Source organism: Dromiciops gliroides, chromosome 2 (assembly GCF_019393635.1).
Source record: "Dromiciops gliroides isolate mDroGli1 chromosome 2, mDroGli1.pri, whole genome shotgun sequence".
Classification (NCBI taxonomy): domain Eukaryota; kingdom Metazoa; phylum Chordata; class Mammalia; order Microbiotheria; family Microbiotheriidae; genus Dromiciops; species Dromiciops gliroides.
In genome coordinates this window covers 287,080,512-287,096,137 of record NC_057862.1, presented here as the reverse complement: position 1 = coordinate 287,096,137, position 15,626 = coordinate 287,080,512, and positions in this window count along the sequence as shown.

Genomic DNA, 15,626 nt, shown 5'->3' with positions numbered 1-15,626 from the left:
GAAATATCTAGCCAGAGATGGAGGAATTTCCTTGAAGAAGACTTCCAGAAAGACAGAAATGAAGAGAAGGGAAAGAAGAATAGAGAGAGAAAAGGAAAGGGCTTCGACAGTGCCCAGAGCAGGATATTAGCCCATCTCCCTTCTCCACCCCTTGGCACTAGCTGTCCCCCATATCCAGAATGCATTGCCTCGGGGGCAGCTAGATAGCACAGTGGATAAAGCACCAGCCTTGCATTCAGGAGGACCTGAGTTCAAATCCAGTCTCAGACACTTGACACTTACTAGCTGTGTGACCCTGGGCAAGTCATTTAACCCTCATTGCCCTGAAAAAGAAAAGAAAATCCAAAAAAAAAGCACAAACAGAATGCATTGCCTTCTCATCATCACCCCACAGAATGCTGGTCCAGCTTCTAAATGGAATCCTTCCTGATTCCCTCAACAGCTGATGACATCCCATTCCAACTACCCTCTGCTTGACCGCTTTTTCATTCAAAAGTATTCTCTTTATATTTTTTTACCTTATTCTAATAATTTGTTCTATATTTATTCTAATACATTTTTTCTAAATATACTATATTTATTCTAATATTCCCTAAGTCCTTGTTGTATCCCCCTGTTAGACTATAAATGCCATGAGACAAAGGTTTGTTTCATTCACTGTATTTGCATCCTACTGCCTACCACAGTGCTTGGCACAATGTTTGTTGATTGAGCAATTGATTCACCTTTAACTCAAGAACATATTGTATAAAACTTCGTGAGACATTAGAAATGACAGGAGTAAATAACATCAACACACCCAAGGAACTTGTCCAGCCTGGTTGTCTAGCAAGTCTTCCCAACTGCTTGATCTTCTGCAGACTGAGCCCCAACTTTCCACACAAGCCCCAAACACTTGAAAGCTCTGTTTCCTCAAAGTTGCTCCAATGGGGACCTGGTTCACCACCACCACCACCACCCCCGGGGGGGTTTCCACTCGTGGCAAAAACCCCTGATGAATCAGTGTTGTGTTCAGGTTGTTATGGTACAGAAACTCACAGCACTTTTGCTGTTTTCTTCCCAGGAAGCATGAGCAAACCGAATCTTGTACTGAGGTCTTTTCCAGGCCTTGGTCTCTATACCTTGGTACCTAACTTGGGGTGGGGACGGCCCTGTGGTGCTGCCTGTTGCATATATGGAAACATCATTCCTGATTCGATGAGAGACCTCTGAGTCTGCTATAGGGAGGATAATTTTCTTTGGATTTAGAGAGACTTCTAAGCAAAATAGAGAGGGAATTGGAAAGAAATAGGGGCAAGAGAAAAGGAAATCTTTTTAATGGTAGATAACATCTCCTTGGAGTCAAAGACATGTGGGGAAGCTAGGTTACAGCATGTTGCTGTACCTCCTGGTGAGCTAGCTCTCTGAACAAGAACTCATGTCTTCTATCAACTCCAATCCATATTAATTCTCAATTTCTTACCTTATAAAGAGGTTGATTAGATATTCATGATTATTTTCCATGTGACCAGCACTTGGTGGGAGGGAGCTAAATTGCCAAGAGTAAGGGAAAGCATCTTTTACCCTGAACCCCAAAAGAATCACACCTCTGGACCAGGGCTTCTTAAACTTTTTCCACTCGTGACCCCTTTTTACCCAATAAATTTTTATGTGACCCCAGATATATAGGTATATAAAATCAGTAAACAAATCAAACATTTATTGCCAAATTTTTCATGACCCCCACATGTGGGGTCACAACCCACAATTTAAGAAGCTTTGCTTTAGACTACAAATATTTGATGCATCAAGGATAGATTTAAGTCTAGCCCAATATCCCTCTTGAAGGTAGAAGAGTAAAAGAGATACCACCCATGGCCACTGAGCAGCATCCTGCCTCCCCTCCTCTGCTAGACTACTGGTAGTACAACCAAGAACTTCCTCCTAATCTCCACAAAGGTGTAAATCAAAGTTTCCCTTTGAGGGGAGCTTTCTAGATCCCAGAAAAGAAATCTATATCCATTCCACACATGGATCAGTTGTATGTATATTATATGGCACATACCCACATATATTCAATTCAATTTGATTCAACAATTATTAAAAGTTCACAGGGGCAGCTACGTGGCACAGTGGATAAAGCACCGGCCTTAGATTCAGGAGGACCTGAGTTCAAATCTGGCTTCAGACTCTTGACACTTATTAGCTGTGTGACCCTGGGCAAGTCACTTAACCTTCATTGCCCTGAAAAAAATAAATAAATAAATAAATAAATAAAAGGCTAAACTCTGGGGCAGCTAGGTGGCACAGTGGATAGAGCACTGGCCCTGGATTCAGGAGTACCTGAGTTCAAATCTGGCCTCAGATGCTTGACACTTACTAGCTCTGTGACCCTGGGCAAGTCACTTAACCCCAATTGCCTCACCAAAAAAAAAAAAAAAATTCACCATATACAAGATCTTAATGATAAAAATATAAATACACTCAGAACTTGTCTTTAATGAGCTTAGAATCTGATTGTATTGACAAGTTTTTTAAATCATTAAAGTCTTTTATTATTTTCCAATTACATGTAAAGATAGTTTTCAACATTTGTTTTCATAAGATTTCTAGTTCCAAATTTTTCTCCTTCCCTCCCTTCCCTCCCCCTCCCCTAGACAGAAAACAATAAAACAAGTTTTTTAACAAATAACTGTGATGTTATTAAGAAATATTTATTGCAACAATTTTTGCAGTGGCAAAGAACTGGAAATTAAACAGGAGGTACCCATTAAATGGGAGCAAAAGGTTGAAGGAGACAAATATATCAAAGGTGGAGAAACATGTTGAAACCAGGAGCTAAAATAAAGGGTTGGAGATTTTGAATTCTAATGGTCATTTCTACTACAACCCTTTCTTCCTCTCTCCCATTACCACAGACTAATCACCCTGCCTCAGTTTCTTCATCTGAAAAAATTTAAGACTCCACCGAACAATTCCTAAAGTTCCATTGATATAAGTTCATGAACCTACAGGACATAGAGTCAAGAATTGGCAGCAGCCAGATGATCCCTGGGGGTTGTACATGGGCCCAAAGAACTCACATTCAACTATTTTTGAAACTGCTCTGATGACTGCTCCCTACCTGAAGCCTCAAGTCCCTTGAACCTTCCTGACCCCTGAGCTTGTTTGATTGCCTGTACTCAGTGACCTACTATGCTTGATGTCTAATAATTGTCTCCCTTTTTCTACTGTCTTCCAATGTCCCAAGCTGTTCCCCACTTTCTCCTTCCGCTTACTCACTGCCTTCACATACCCAGGTCCACAAGAGTTAAGTGCCCTAAGGTTTCTTCACAAAGGGTGAGGCATTAAAATCAGATCTTTATGATTAGAAGGTAACTCACTTGACACTTACTAGCTGTGTGACCTTGGGCAAGTCACTTAACCCCCATTGTCCCACCAAAAAAAAAAAACCTTAAAAAAAAAAGAAGGTAACTCTAAGTTCTCAAAGTCTATGCAAATGGAGTTCGAGCTTTTGCAAATTCTAACAAGCTGGAAAGATTTCGGGTTCGGTCCCTCCATCTTCTGACTTAAGAGAGTGTGAAGGGAAAAATAGGAACCACAATTATTTCTTGACATCTTGATGGACTAATCATGTAGAAATCCCTGAACCACCTGATGGCCTAATAGTAGAAAGTCCCCAAACCCCAATTGAAGAAGAAACGAAATATAACAAACTACTCAAGAACATGGTAAAGGAGATGGTTTCATCCACTGTTATAACAACTACATGTTGTCCTTGGATAAGATGTTTTCTCTAAAAGAATCTCTTTCATAATTATAAAAATATTTGGCCATTTCCCTTTGTCTCCTGCCCTTGAATAAAGAATTTTTTTTATCTTTTAAACAAATCCTACCAATTGCATCCCAAATATTCCCTTCTCTCCCCTGGCAAGTCCCCCTCTTTCTCTTTGTTTTTTGTAAGGCAATTGGGGTTAAGTGACTTGCCCAGGGTCACACAGCTAGTAAGTGTTAAGTGTCTGAGACCGGATTTAAACTCAGGTACTCCTGACTCCAGGGTCGGTGCTCCATCCACTGTGCCACCTAGCTGCCCCACCTCTTTCTCTTTGTCTCCTGTGAAATGATTTACATCTTTAGCTTAAATTGACCCAGAATGCTGCTGATTGACAGCATATTCTAAGCAGACCTGAAAGGTTATAAAAAAACATTTCTGTACAGTAGGAAGCTGAAGCCCCTATTCACTGAGAGTAGCCTTCTTCAGAATGCTAATAAATTTCTTTGCTTTCAGTTTGGCCCCCTATTTTCTGGGGGGAGGGAAGGCCCCCTATTTTTTGACCCACAGTCATTGGATGTGCACTGATAGGTAGGTCTCTCTCAAGAGGTTCCATCCCTCTAGATCAAGAGAATTTCTTGACCACAGCCTATCACTGACGGGTCAGAACAAGGTGATGCATTCTTTGGCCATAGTGACTTTCTCCAAACCTTCAATACTTCTTCAAGGAATCTCAAGTCCCTTAATTTAGTGCTTAAGTTAAAGGTTTCCTCTAGGCCTTAACATTTCTTGAACACCTGGTACATAACCATCCCAGCTCTTTTGCTGATTGTACATTTTATGTACAAGATCAATTTTGCCCCTTCTTGCCCTGAAATCATCATGGATGACATGTGTACCCTTCTGGGTGTCACTCCATTGCCCCTTTGAAATTTAGATTCTGACAATCTAAATGATCCAAGACAATCCCAAGGGACTAATGATGAAGCATGCTATCCACCTCCAAAGAAAGATATTGATTGAACACAGACTGAAGCAGGCTATTTTTCTCTTTCTTTCATTTTTTTCTTTTATTCAAGTTTTCTTGTACAAAATAACTAATATGATAATGCTTTACATCATTGCATATGTATAACCCATATCCGATTACTTACCTCCTCAGGGAAGGAGGAGGGAAAGGAGGGAAAGAGGGATAAAATTTGGAACTCCAAACTATAAATAAAAATGTTTATTATTTTTTTTAAAGAAATTCAAGGGGCAGCTAGATGGCGCAGTGGATAAAGCACTGGCCCTGGATTCAGGAGTACCTGAGTTCAAATCCAGCCTCAGACACTTAACACTTACTAGCTGTGTGACCCTGGGCAAGTCACTTAACCCCAATTGCCTCACCAAAAATAAATAAATAAATAAATAAAATAAAAATTTTTAAAAAGAAATAAAAGAAATTCAGACTCTTTGCAGGTTATGTTGTCCCATGGTTTATAAACAGATCCTTACCATCATTAGTGAGAAGATGGGAATTAAGAAAAAAAGATGGAGTTCTGTGTCAGGACGCTGCTTGGGATCATTGAAAGTACTATCCAGCTTACCAAATACAATACAGCCCTACCCCTCTTTCTCCTATTCAGTTCTGAGCCCAAATCATTGTCCATCTACAATGCCAATCCAAGATTTATGTGCTGATGGACTAATTCAGTGAGCTAGCCATCCAACAGAAACGACATACATTAGGGGGAAAAAAAGACATTTTGTTTTGGAAAATGTCCAATATAAGCTCTTCAAGGTCAGAATCTGTGTCATTTTCATTTATTTTGACCCTGGGAGCAAGGTAGGGCAAATCTGATTATTCCCCCATTTTATAGCTGAGAAAACTAAGGCTCAAAATTGAGATAATTAGCCACAGAAGACCAGTCTCAGCATCTTCTCTTTCAATCTTCCCTTTCCCCATCCAATCCCACCCCAGCCCACCCCCCTCAGATTTATTTCTGTTATCATTTCTTTCCAAATAGCTTAACACCCTTATCTGGTCCCTAGAGTCCTGGCTATATCCAGGGTCTTTCTCATACCCTAAATGGATGAGTTAAATTCTATGCACCGATGGCTTTGAGCCAGAGCCAAGAAATGACTCTCACAAATCCTGTTATCTAGAAGGCTATTTTCCCAGAAGTGTCTTGGCAGAGTCAGCTTCTCTGCAGGGTCTGTGAGCTGGCAGCCCAAGATCCTTTTGGCTCAAGAGCTGGTCTCAGTGAGGCTGAAATTTGGTGTAAGGTGGGAGATGTTCCCCCAGGACAGGGTCATGTCCCAGGAAGGGAAAATTTGCCCACATAGTTCCAAAGGCTTTAGAAACTGTAAAGGGCTATTAGAGCGTGAGAGATTTTTTTTTTTATTATTATTACTCTGTTAGTCCCTTTGCACCCTCAATTACTCTGTGAATCTCTCCTGTCCAGAGGCAGGAGAGAAAGGCCTTTATGGGAAATGTTTGTCTGCAGTTGTTCTTATTATTCTGTAATGAGTAATAGTTATGGCCAGAAGACTATGATAAGGTGAGGTCAATCAATCAATAAACATTAATCAAGTAGTTGCCCTGTGTCAAGCACTGGGGACACAAAAAGAGACACAAGCTCCCTCGAGGAGCTCACAATCTAATGAGGGAGACAACATGCAAACAACTATACAAACAAGCTATAGACACGATAAAATGGAGATAATAACAGAGGAAAGGCACTAGAATTTAGGAATTACATATACTGATGAGATAATTAACTGAGGGAAGGCATTGGAATTAACAGGGTTTGGGGAAGGCTTCCTATAGAAGGTGGGATTTAGACTGGACTTAAAGGAAGCCAGGAAAGACAGTTAGGCAGAAATGAGGAGGGAGAACATAAGGAAAGAAAGAAAAGGAGAACATTGAAGCATCTTTAAAAAAAAAAAAACACAAAACACAGTAGAGAACAGAAGGAAGGCCAGAAAGTATCACAGATAAGGAAGTCTGCTTTGAAGGATACATGTTGAATTTATCATGTATTTTTTGTTTGTTTATTTGTTTTGTTTGTTTGCTTATTGTGGGGCAATGAGGGTTAAGTGACTTGCCCAGGGTCACACGGCTAGTAAGTGTCAAGTCTCTGAGGTCGAATTTGAACTCAGGTCCTCCTGAATCCAGGGCCAGTACCTTATCTACTGCGCCACCTAGCAGCCCCCTATCACATATTTTTAAAAGAAAAACGAGCTGTTCATAATAGAGACCTGCAGTTTCACATACTATCCTTTTTCTGTTATCATATGTATAGAATAATGCTCATTTTATTTGATGTTAAGTAAGTTCAGAATAAAAGAAGACAAAAAAGGAAACAAATGAAAAAAAGATTATGGCAATCCACTACTACAGACAGACAAGGCCAAATGTTGTCCTGATTTTCAGAAAGTGTGGACTCTGTTAACTATAAACCAGTAAACTTGACTTTGGTTTCTGGCAAGATCCTGGAACGTATTATTAAAACTATGATTTGTCAGCAGTTAGATAAAAGAATGGTGTTTACTAAGAGCCTGTATGTTTTCATCAAGAACAGGTTGTGCCAGACTAACTTCATTTCCTTTTTCTAACAGGGTTACTAGACTGGTATATTTCTATTACTTAGTTATCAACAAAACACCTGACAGAATCTCTTGCTATTCTTCTAGACGAGATGGAGAGATGTGGGCCAGATGACAGTATACTAGGGTGGAGTCTGAAGCAACTGAATGATCAGACCCAAAGAAGGGAAGGTAGGATAAACATGTATATAGCACCTACTATGTGTTAAGCCTTGGGCTAAGCGCTTTACAAATATTACTTCATTTGATCTTCACAACTCTATGAGGTAGGTGCTCTTATTATCCACATTTTACAGATGAGGAAATTGAGGCAAACAGGTTAAGTGACTTGCCCAGGGTTACATAGATAGTAAGAGTCTGAGGTGGCATTTGAACTCAGGTCTTCCAGATTCCAGGCCCAGCACTCTATCCACTGTGCCACCTAGCTGCCAAAGAGCAACATTTGATAGCTTAAAGTCAAGCAGGAAGGAAATCTGTAATTGAGTGTTGCAGGGTTCTACACAGGATCCCTGTGTTGTTCAACATTTTTATCAATTGCTTGGATAAAGGCATAGATGTCATATTCATCAAATTTGCAAGACCAGGAGGGATAGGTCCTATATTGGATGAGAATGAGGAAGCAACTCAACAGACCAGAATGATGTGTTGAATATAGTAAGATTAATTTAATACCAGGGGCAGCTAGGTGGCACAATGGATAAAGCACCAGCCCTGGATTCAGGAGTACCTGAGTTCAAATCCGGCCTCAGACACTTGACACTTACTAGCTGTGTGACCCTGGGCAAGTCACTTAACCCCCATTGCCCCGCAAAAAAAAAAAAGAAAGAAAATAAGAAAGAAAAGAAAAAGAAAAAAAATTTAATACCAATAAAAGTAAAGTCCTACCTCTAGCTAGACACATAAAAATCAGTTTTATAAGTACAAGATAGGGAAGGCATGGCTAGAGAGCCATTTGTATCAAAACTACACTAGGGTTTTAATGGACTACAGACTCAATATGAGCTAACAGTGTGACCCAGAAGCTAAAGAAGCTAATTCCATCTTGCTATATTGTGAGGAAACATGGGAGGTGTTGATACTGCTGTCCCTTACCCTGGCCAAGCCACATATGGAATATACTCTTCAGTTCTGGGTGCCATATTTTAGGAAAGTTACTGATAAATGATAGAGCCAACAAAGGAGGGTGGTGACAACGATGGCTTTGAGAATGTCATACAAAGACTGGTCGAAGGGACTGGGGATGTTTACCTGGAGAATAAAAGATTTAGGGGAGACACAACAGCCATCTTCAGGCATTTGAAGGGCCACCATGTGAAAAGGCACTTGTTCTTCTGGTCCCCACAGGGCAAAAGTGGAAACTTGGGTGCATCAGGAAATAATGGGTCCCCCCTCACGGGAGTCCAGGCTTCAAGGAGAGCTTGCACAAATATTTGTCAGGGATGTTTTAGGAAGAATCTTGGGCAACAACAGGGTGAACAAACTGGCCCCTGATGTCCTTTTCGACCCTGAGATCCTATGACCTTCTGGAGCCAATCTCTGTGACTACACCACAGAGAGAGGGTTTTTATTGTTTTGTATTTATTTTGTTTGGGTTTTGTTTTTTGCATGGGTTTTTTACCCATCTTTACACCAAAGTGAATTAGCATCTTGTCTTTCAGGGACTCAGAAAGAAAACCAAAGAGTTCACAGTCGGGGTTAAGGCCCTGAGATGGGAACCCCAAAAAGGAAGGAGCTTCTCAAGCTCTCAGGTGTCGATATGAAGTGTTTGGGGAGTTTAGTTATATTGACCCAGTGCTTAGCACAGTGCCTGCACATAGTAGTGTAACGATTGGAATAACGCCACCTGCTGGAGATTTACTGTAGTTCTACCCATGAAGTGAAGGTCTTTGAGGGCAAGACCAGGAGTCTTTTCTTTGGCGACAGGAAGTGACGCGGGCTAGTGGGAGGAGGAAGGAAGAGACTGGCGCTCAGTCTCGCTCTCTTTCCTTTGGACTCTGGTGGAGAGCGGAGCTAGAAATGTGCTCTCCCTTTAATAGATAGAAATCTAGGCCTTTCTCTCTCTTTACCAGAATTCTTATTCTCCTTAATAAATGCTTAAAAGTCTAACTCTTGCTAAAGCTTATAATTTATTGGAGGCCACTCATTGGATATTTTAGACAGTTTAGCTAGAATTTTAGCCCTTAACAGTAGGCACTTGATAAATGTTTATTGACTGACACCCTCCAACATCTTATTCCCTTTCCTAGGGAATAGGGCAATATTTTTGCCTGGTTTAGGCAGTAAATATTTCAAACCCCTCTGGAAAAAGCATGACTCATCTTTATCCCATAAAATAAGTCCATCCAGGCTGGTCTCTGAGTCTGTCAGAAGACTGATCTGAATGACCCTCAAAGAAGGATGGCTCTTCTCCAGTCCTGGGACCTGGATGAGTCATGGTCATCATTCCCTAGGCACTCAGCCACATCTCCACCCCAGTCCCTGGGAAGTGCTGATTCATACCCCCTCTGCTTGCCCTCCTTTGTTTTTCTCATGGTCCCCCTGCCCAGAGACTGTGATGCCAGCTCTTGGCCAAATGATGACATCCAACAGGGTCACCATCCTGTGATGCCTTTTCTCAAACCTGTGCCCACCCCAGCATTAGTCCCAGATGTCAGATCCCTTCACTCCTTCTGCATTAGTAGGGGCTGAATGTGATTCCCTTAGCAAGAGGGTTAGCATGGTGATAAGAATATCAGTGTGCCTGCTGGTAAATGTTTAACAACTGGCTCTGGCTCTCCAGAAAAAAAAAGTGTGTGTGTGTGTGTGTGTGTGTGTGTGTGTGTGTGTGTGTGTGTGTGTGTGTACAGATATATATTCATGACACACAATCTACATTATTATATTATTAACACTTTCTTAATCACTTTCTTACATCTAGAAAATCAGCAACAATAAAACAGATCAAGCCCCAATTAGTAGCAGTTTGTCCATTTCTTTTCTTTTTTTTTTTTTAGTGAGGCAATTGGGGTTAAGTGACTTGCCCAGGGTCACACAGCTAGTAAGTGTTAAGTATCTGAGGCTGGATTTGAACTCAGGTACTCCTGAATCCAGGGCCAGTGCTCCATCCACTGCGCCATCTAGCTGCCCCTGTCCATTTCTGAGATATAAATGCTTACACCAAAAATTTAACAATTGACTCTCCAGAGACTCTCCAAAGCTGAGTCCAGCACATACCCTTTCAAAGCAGTCTGCATGGGGGGCAGCTAGGTGGCGCAATGGATAAGGCACTAGCATTGGATTCAGGAGGACCTGAGTTCAAACCCAGCCTCAGACACTTACTAGCTGTGTGACCCTGGGCAAGTCACTTAAACCCCATTGCCCTGAAAAAACAAACAAACAAACAAAGCAGTCTGCAATGAGCAATGGAAGAAGCCCCAATGAGTGAATTTCAGAATTCAGGCACCAAGAATGGGGAGAGGGAAAGGAAAGAGAATCATAGAATCTTGGCTGTCACAAAATTTTTAAATCTCAGACTTATTATCTTCCTGGGAAAAACTCAATAATAAGCTGAACCTGAATAAGAATCTCCTCAATCGTATGCCCAACAAGTGGTCATCCAACATCCACTAAAAATCCAGCGATAGGGATTTTCCTAAAGCACAGGTCTGACCATATCATCCACCTCACTCAATACCCTCCAATGGCTCCCAATTACCTCCAGGAAAAGAGCTAAAATCCTCTGTTTGGCTTTTAAAGCCCCTCACATCCTAAGCCTTCCCAGTCTTCTTATAATTTACCCTCCTCTTTATTCTGAGATCCAGTGACACTGACCTCCTTGCTAAACCACAATCTAGACCCTCCATCTCCTCAGTCCATGCATGCCTTTCCACTGGCTGCCCTCCATACCTAGAATACTTTCTTCCCTCTTTGACTCTCCTTGCTGGCTTCCCTGGCATCCTTCAAGTCTCAGCTCAGATTCCCCCCTTCTGCAATGGACCTTTCCAGGTACCTGACACTGCTCCCTCTGAGACCACCTCCAAGCTACACTATATGTGTTCTTTATAGACATAGTTGTTTTCATGTTGTCTCCCCCATGAGAATGGGAGCTCCCTGAGTTCAAGGCCCATGTTTCTGCCTGTCTTTGTATGCCCAGTGATTAGCACACTGACTGACAGGGAGCTTAGCACCTTCTGAAGCACCTCCACTGAACTTCTGGGCAAATCTGGTTATTGGGAAATTTGTCCACAGCTCCTTCTGCTTCTAGTGCATTCTGGCTAGGCACATGGGCAGTGAATGGCCTGAACAACTGCCAAAGAGCACCAGTTGTTGTTCAGTCATGTCTGAGTCTTCATGACCCCATTTGGAGTTTTCTTGGCAAAGATACAAGAGGGGTTTGCCTTTTTCTTCTACATCTCATTTTACATTTGACAAAACTGATGCAAACAGCTAAGTGACTTGACTATGGTCACACAGCTAATAAGTGTCTGAAATCAGATTTAAACTCAGGAAGCTGAGTTTTCCTGACTCTAGGCCTGACAATCTATCCACTGAACCACCTAGCTGCCCAAAGAACACCAGACTCATCCCCCAAACCAGCAGTCCTTTAACTGCATCAGAAAACACTGAAATGAGGCTGTTATGAGGGATGGACTCCTTACTGATAGTTCCTATTCCTATATGATGCTCCCTCCTTCCTTTTCACTGCCTGCCCTGGAAAAGACTTTAAAAGATTTATAAACACACACTCACACACACACACACACACACATATATATATATATATGTGTATATATATATGCATACATACACATATATGTTTGTGTGTGTCTGTGTGTAAATAGAGAGGACATATGTGTGAATACAACCTGTCATAGGTTATATGACTAGAAATACTGTGCCCAGAAAGAAGAAGGTTCTGGTTATGCACTTCTCTGCCCGGGTCAGGCTACATATGGACAATAGTGATCACTTGTGAGCACTTTTTTTTTTTTGGTAGGGCAATGAGGGTTAAGTGACTTGCCAGGTCACACAGCTAGTAAGTGTCAAGTGTCTGAAGTTGGATTTGAATTCAGGTCCTCCTGAATCAGGGCCAGTGCTTTATTTATGGGGCCAGTGCCCCATTTGTGAGCACTTTGATTTAGGAATGACATTGACAAACTGGAGCATGATCAGAAGAGGGAGACCAGCATACTGGAGAGGGTACTGGAGATTGTCTTCTATTAAATCAGTTGAAGGTAATAGGAAGGGTTAGCTTAGAGAAGAGAAGACTTATGGGGGAAGGCAGAATAATTTCAAATATTTCAACACCTATTATGGGGCAAAGGAAAATCTCTTCCCACAGACTCTAGTGCAACTAGTGGGAAAGGGAACACATACTGAGATAATCAACAAGCATTTATTAAGTGCCTATTATATGCTAAGCATTGTGCTGGGTATTGGGACATGCCTCGGGGGCAGCTAGGTGGTGCAGTGGATAGAGCACCGGCCCTGGAGTCAAGAGTACCTGAGTTCAAATCCAGCCTTGGACACTTAACACTTACTAGCTGTGTGACCCTGGGCAAGTCACTTAACCCCAATTGCCTCACTAAAAAAAAAAAGAAAAAGAAAAAACAGGGCAACTCACAGCTCTAGAGCTACAGCCCAGATGAAACCTTTTTTTCCAGCTAGAAGGCACAGTGGATCAAATGACAGATCTAGAGTCAGGAAGACCTGTGTTCAAATCAGGCCTCAGATACTTCCTAGCTGTGTGACCTTGGGCAAGTCACTTAACCTCTGCTTGTCTCCATTTCCTCATTTGTAAAATGGGGATATGATAGCACCTACTTCCCAAGATTCTTGTGAGGATCAAATGAGTAATTGTAACATGCTTAGTACAGTGTCTGGCATATAGTAAGAGCTATATAAAAGCTAGCTATTATTATTACAAAGCTACTGCTATTAATGTCATCTTTTCTTCCACTGAGTTACCATCTGCTGGCTCTCCACTGAATTACAGCCATTTCCCCACAAGGGATTGGTCACAGTTGTTTTATGCATCTAACTTTAGAGCTAATCCAGCTTTTTTATGAGTCAGACCCGCAGCTATATCCTGCCAATCAGAAAAATCCCTTCAATCAAGTCAGTCTTTCAAAATCCTTTATTTCTGCTTCAGAGACTTCTTTTCTAGGTTTACCTACTATTTTGGTTGTGGGGGAAAATACCTTTCTAATCCCATCATCCCTTTAGCTCCTGGAGCCAGAGCATATAAATTATCCTGGAGTGTCACTGAACAAGACTAGAGGGATAAAGAAGAGTTAGCAATTTTTCCCTGTATTCCTATTGGCACTAAAAGGTTGTATCTCCTATTAAACATATCCCATAGCAGAGAGGGCCAGGGGTAGGCAAGGTAGGGGGCAGTCCAGGGAATACTTTCTAGGATCTAGTGGTGGGAGTACTATTCTCCTATCCCTTTTGTAAATAAGGCTACTTTCTCCTCAAAAAGTATTGAAAATATCCTCATGACATAATTGGCTCAGGACACAAAGGCTAAGATTGCAGACATTGCTTCCTGATCACCTGAATACAACACAGTCATGAGGGGCCCCTCATGTTTTGCTGGCATACCACAAAGGAGATTTGCTCAATTAGATCAAATTCAGGTAGCCTTATCCTTGCTGAATATCCTTCTGCTATGGCTAAGTTAATTTCCTTTTATTAACTTTTTGTTTGTTTTTCTAAAAACTAGGTCACCCTAATCTCACCCAGACTGTAAGTACAAGGGCTGCCCATGGCCCAATCCCATCTCTAAAAGGGAGCTTTGACCTGCTTGCACTGTTTCTGATATGGGCCACTTCACTCTTCCTTGGACAAACTGGTGGCCCTCTTGCTCCCAGTGGCTCACCATATTGATGCCAAATGTAGTGCCAATACCTAGTCAGCACAGCTCACTACAGCTCTGATCAAAAAATCCCACCAGCCTCAGACTCCCTGTTGACCAGGATTTTAGACATGAGCCACCATGCCTGGCTCCTTTTACTAGCAGTTGAATGACCTACAAGTATCTCATTGCATTCCAATATTAAACATAAACTCCCAGAGATCGACAAGTCAGGCTCAGCCTAGAATGCTGGGGTAGGGGTAGGGGGTGGGAATGCTCATGAGGAAGGGAAATTTGTAACATTATAGCAAGTAATGGGATATTTGCCGTTTCCTTCCTCCTCTATTTAAGAAATAAAGCAACAACCCCAAGGGATATGCAGAGTGAAAGGTAAGGTTGGCAGGGGCAGCTAGGTGGCACAGTGGATAGAACACCGGCCCTGAATTCAGGAGGACCTGAGTTCAAATCCAGCCTCAGATACTTGACACGTTCTAGCTTTGTGACCCTGGGTAAGTCTCTTAACCCTCATTGCCTCGAAGAAAAAAAAAAAGGTAAGGTTGGCAACAGTAGGGGGACTGGACAAAGTGGAAAGAGAAACAGTGAGCAGCCAAAAGAAAATTACAGAATTATAGGAGAGGTGACATTCCAGGACTTTATAAAGATTTCCCAGTTTCCACCTGAAAAACTGGAGAGAATGTTTGCTATAAATCCATGAATCAACAACATTCATACAAGAAGTTAGACAAAAATGCTCCCATTGCTCCCACCCCAACCTTTGAGCCCAGGGGAGCTGATTCAAACAGGAGCAAACAGGCAGGGCCTCCAGGAGATGAACCATAAGAATTAGGACCAGACTTGACCTTGGAGAGTCACATTCCTCTGTGGATCTAAGAGTCACTCAATAATTTGTTTTGTTTCTCCCATTTAATAATTTTTCCCCCTATAATAGTGTGAACTTCTTGCCTCCAAATGTAGAACATGATTTGACAACCTATAGGATACCATGAATACAGTATCCCAGGTGTTGTATTTGAACGGAACAAATGAAGAGTGAGATAATCCTCCAAAGTGAGTTCCTTCTGATCATGATAAATTCTCACTTTTAAAGCACTATTTATTTTTAATATAAAATCCCATATCATGAACACCAGTCAGAGAGTAATGTTCTCCAAAGTGGGGACCGTGGCCTGACCCAAATGGCTTTGTGACAGAGGAGATCACATCCCACCCTCATCCAAGGGCGGGGCTTATCTCCAACACAACCACATCTACCCTTATGCCCCAACACTCTACCTCTCCTTCTGCTGGGCAAGCTTCCAACCATGCCCATTTCGAGCCAGGTGACTGTCCCTCAGGGCAGTGATAACCTTAACTAACCTTTACTTATAGAGGTTGAACAGGTACTATTGGGAAAATTCTGCCCCCACCTCCTCATCTTGTGGTTGGGGC